Genomic DNA, 4673 nt, shown 5'->3' with positions numbered 1-4673 from the left:
GGGTGGTTGCAGGCAGCGGGGCCTAAAGTGTAGGAGGAGGATACTCTGGGGGGCTGAAGGGTATGGGTCAGGGGTGGTCTGGCTGCCAGGGCACGGTGGTGAGGAAAAGCAACCTGAAGGGATCCAGAGGGTCGGGGCAGTGATATCCAAAGTGTCCAGCGGCGACCTTGTGGGAGAAGGCGGGTCTCCGTGAGCAGGGAGCTTGACATACAGGCAAAATGAGAAATGTGGATGGTGCCTTAACCATATCTCCACCAGCATTCTCACCGTACCTTTTGCATCGCTCGCTCAGGCAAAAATCGCCCGCAACTTCCTGTCTCAAAGTACTCCGCTGTGAGCGCCAGTTCAGAAGGAGCTCAATGTTAATGGCTGCTTGTTGGTTCTGTCAGTTCTAAAGGGGGCAGGGGCCCAGGCTGGGGAGGGGGTGGTGGGCAGTGGCCAGGGCCCGTCTTGGCCCGGGAGGAGCCATAATGGAGGGTTAAGCCTAAAGGAGAAATGTGGTGCTCTGGGCTTGTCAGTGTGCGGGGACAGAGGAAGGACATGCTCCACTTCCTCCTTCTTGTCGGGAGCTTGAATTTCATCTTCCCTCCTTATTTTAGCCAATTGAGTGCTGAAGACCATGCCCTGCTCCAGACGTCCATCACCCTCTGTCTGCAGATTTCCCTGGTGATGCGGACCATGCGGCACTATGCGCCCCCCCCCGCCCTTTCTACTAAGCCTCTGCACGAAAGTCAGGGTTAAATCTAGCGCATGTGCCCTAGCCTCAAGTGTCCTTCCCGAGGGCATTGATTTCTGCTTCATCTTGTGCCTGTGCTGCTGCTGGGGGGTTCGGGGTCCACATACTTTGTTTGGTGATTGTTGACTGCAGAAAATGAAACTGAGCTACTGTGCCCTCTCTGACTAGTTTTAGCTTCTGCACTTCTTAATACTCTATTTGTCTTCTGGTTGGAGGGGAAGTTCTGAGATGCAGATATTCAAGGAGTACAACATAAGTGAAGACAATGTAAGAAGCCGGAGAATAAGACAGTAGTTTACTGCCATTCAGTATTAATTTTGGAGTATTTTCTCATTTTATGAAGTGAAGTGAAGTGAAAGTCGCTCAGTCATGTCTGACTCTTTGCGACCCCATGGACTATACAGTCCACGGAATTTTCCAGGCCTGAATACTGGAGTGGGTAGCCTTTCCCTTCTCCAGGGGATCTTGCCAACCCAGAGATCAAACCCAGGTCTCCCACACTGCAGGCAGATTCTTTAGCAGCTGAACCACAAGGGAGGCCTGTGCCATGGCAATACTGTCTGAAAACGGACGTGATGGACGAACACATGAAAGCACTTGAAATAACGCTTGGACCATAGGAAGTGCTAGCTATCACTACGGTCAAAGAACACAGCTATGATGTGGACTGGGCAAAAAGGGGACCAGGGTGGGTGGTGTGGCTTGGCCCCTTGCCCTCGACTCCCACCTTAGTCCAGTGAGACCCTTCTGTGGCATACGTTGGAGAAACGAAAGTCGCATTGTGGAACTAGCTTTAGGCCATGAGACGGGAAAGTCGGCATTTGTGTCTCAGTGGCGTCTCTGTGGACACTTGGCGGGCTCCATTCCACGCCATCTGAGCCGGCACTGGAGGGGCCCGTGTGCGCAGGCGCATCGGGGGCACCTGAAAGGAGCGTGGCGTTGTGACAGAGCCGAGTCCCTCCAGCCTCACACGGTCTCCATAGCAGCCCGTGGGTGGCTGGGCTGTGTGCGCAGGCGCACTTTTGGCGTCCTTGCGCAGAAGGGGAGGGACTTCGTGAGCGGCCCAGTCTCTCCGCCCCTTATTTGGCGTCTGAGGGAGACGCACAGCAGCCATGCAGGCGTCGGGTGGTGGTGCCGGTGGCGCAGAGGGCCGAGATGACCAGCATAGCTCCAGAGCACCTCCTTGCCAGAGTGGTTCAGGCAGCGCTGAAGGTGAGGATCGTCCCCGGGCCCCAGAAGGCGGGGGTGGGCCTGGCAGAGGAAGAGCGGTGATGGAAGACGCTGGAGCTCGTCCCCGGGGTGAGCGGGCACCAGGTGGCCTAGGACCCGCTGGAGATGTAGCACCCTTGGCTGTAAGGCCTAGACGTGGAGAGGTGGTGCTGTATCCTTTTCAGGGAGCCTTTCTGGGCGGGGTCAGTGGTGTGGTGGAGGGAAACATGCCGGCAGCCTGAGGAAGGGATAGAAGGGAGTACGGGGGCGATCCGGGGCAGCAGGACTGGGCAGCCTGGCAGGAAAGGAGGTTGTCAAGGCCTGAGGAGCCTGGAGGGTGGGGAAGATGGACAGAAGGGTTAGGGAGGCAGCTCAGGGTGGTCTCAGGTTGTGGTCAGGAGGATGGGCATCCTGGGGTAAAAGCAGGCCTCTGAGGTGCGAGGAAGCCCGAGATAATCAGCAAATTCTGTAATGGGTGGTGCCTTAACCGTGTCTCTCCCAGCACACTCAGAGTGCCTTTCCAGTCACCCCTGGAGGCAGACATGGCTCGCAGAAATCTGCTCCAAGATGCCCAACGCCACCAAGGATTGGTTCGGAAGGAATTCGCAGTGAATGGCAGTGACCTGCTTGTGTCAGTTCCAGACGAGTTTGCCTTGGGAAGTGGGGGGTGGCAGGTGCTGTGGTCTGAGCTCCCTCTTAAGCGTGCTATGATGGAGACACTGAGGGGCTTGGTATAAGGAGGGGGGTTGGTACCCTGGACCTACAGGAGCAATCTTCCCTTTAACCTGATTTTCTTTTCCCTGCTTTTAGTACATGCACTGCTGAAGACCTGTGAAGACCTGGCTTTCATCCGACTTTCCATGAACCCATTCCTCGATCAGCTTTCCCTGGTGATTCGGAACATTCGGAGCCTTGGGCTCCCACCTCGCTGAGGAAAGGGGCTGAGGCCTAACCTTGTGTCCCCTGCTCGGCGGGGCATAGGGAATTCAAACTAAGAGGCATCGCCACTTTGTTATTTGAGTCTAAGTTTTTGCCTTTACTGGCCTTTGGTCTCTGTTGGTTCACTTGCTTTGTTGCCCTGCTGCTTGAGGAGTGGGGTGCTTCAGTGTTTGTTACAGCAGAAAATAAAGCTGAGTCACTTTTTGTGCCCCAGTTTCTTTTCAGCTAATGCGCTTCTGGATTTTAAAAACATTTTTTATCTTTGTTCTCGTGTTAGAGGGAAGGTACTGAAATTCAGATGTTTGAATTCCAATTACAAGGGAATTGAAAACAATTTCAGAAAATGAAAATCGAGCCCTATGTTCAGCACTAAATACTGTCAACATTTAAGAATATTTTCTAGGTGTACTTGCACATTAAATACATAACAGCATGTGATGTAGAAGTTATCAAGTTTAGCTTTAATTTTTTTCCTGAATTTTTTTTCATTTAGTATACAAGCTTTTCCACTTTCTAAAATCTCTTCAGAAATGTGTTATTGAATAGATATAAGATGCATGATAATGTAATTATTGGGACTTCCCAGGCAGTCCGGTGGATAAGACTATGCACTTCCAGTGTAAGGGCTGCAGGTTCAGTCCCTGGCAGCAGAACTACGATCCCACATGTCGTGTGGCGTGGCCAAAAAAGTAAAATTGGGTCTTTAAATAAAAACAACAACAACAATAATAATCTCATTATGGAACATGTAAGTTGTTTCCACGTTTTTCATTACGATGGTTAATGAATTAGTGGAATTTATAAATCTTTCCTTTAACGGTTATTTCCTTAAAGTATTACTATATTCCAACAATTAGAAATGCTGACCTAACTGTTTACTTCTCTCTTGCTTTTTTTAAAACTTAATTTATCTTTTTAATTGGAGGCTAATTACTTTACAATATTACAGTGGTTACTGCCATACATTGACATGTCCAGGCTCCCCGCTCGTGTCCTCTTGGCCACAGAGCAGGGGACAGACATAGGCAGTAGACCAGGTCTTTGCACGCCCTAAAACTGACTGGGAGCCAGAATCAACAGAAACTGGGAGGGTGGAAAGGTGGGACAGGGATGCCCCCCACACAGGAAAGGGTCAGCCACTGCTGGTGGCTCTTCCCTTCCAGTGGGGGTGAGGGAAGTCTGCTGGGGGGGCCGAGGACTCTCCGGCCAGGGGGTGGGGCTCAGGGACCGGATTGAAGTACAACCCCTGATGCAGTCACCTCCCGTGGCACCAGTGGTCCCTGGCAGATGAACCCCACGCCCAGGCAGTGCTGCCCCAGCCCCGTGGTCTCCCCCGGCTGTACCTTGCCTGTTGACTTGACCCCCTTCTAGACACAGAAGTGGACCAGCAGGCCAGTAGACACAGGGTCACATTCCAGTTGAGGTCCCCCGGTACCTCCGGCCCTCTGGATAGCCTCAAGACATTGTTCTTGGGGAAGGGAAAGCCATGAGAGTTGTGCCAGCAGGAGAGGGCAAGAGACTGGGGGTGTCCTAGGGGGTATTGCCCTTCCCTCAGCCCTTGAGTCCAGGCGGTCCCACCGGTGCTTCTTGGGGGCATGATGTAAGTCCCCAGCCTGGAGACCCTGCAGTCTGTGTGCCTGGAGCCCCAGGCGGCCCAGCCCCACGCAATCCCCAGTGAGTCTAACAGCAGTCCCACCCCCCCCCGCTTCCCTCCCCAGGTGGGCGGGCACAGTATGCTCCGCATCCCTCGTATCATGCCTCCAGGGCCGGGTCACCCCACTCCCATGTG

The 4673-nt window shown here is 53.2% G+C and overlaps 1 long non-coding RNA gene across 1 annotated transcript; it reads left to right on the top strand.

Moving 5' to 3' along the window:
- Window positions 1-599: 599 nt before the first annotated feature.
- LOC145536587 (uncharacterized) lies at window positions 600-3097 on the top strand. Its single transcript, XR_014075913.1, has 3 exons — window positions 600-2117; window positions 2448-2576; window positions 2756-3097. It is a non-coding gene; the product is annotated as an uncharacterized LOC145536587 (long non-coding RNA).
- Window positions 3098-4673: the final 1576 nt, after the last annotated feature.

This window comes from Giraffa tippelskirchi, chromosome X (assembly GCF_054371585.1).
Source record: "Giraffa tippelskirchi isolate mGirTip1 chromosome X, T2T-mGirTip1v1.2.pri, whole genome shotgun sequence".
Taxonomy (NCBI): Eukaryota; Metazoa; Chordata; class Mammalia; order Artiodactyla; family Giraffidae; genus Giraffa; species Giraffa tippelskirchi.
The sequence above is the reverse complement of the archived record's forward strand: the minus strand, read 5'-3'. Positions and strand labels throughout refer to the sequence as shown.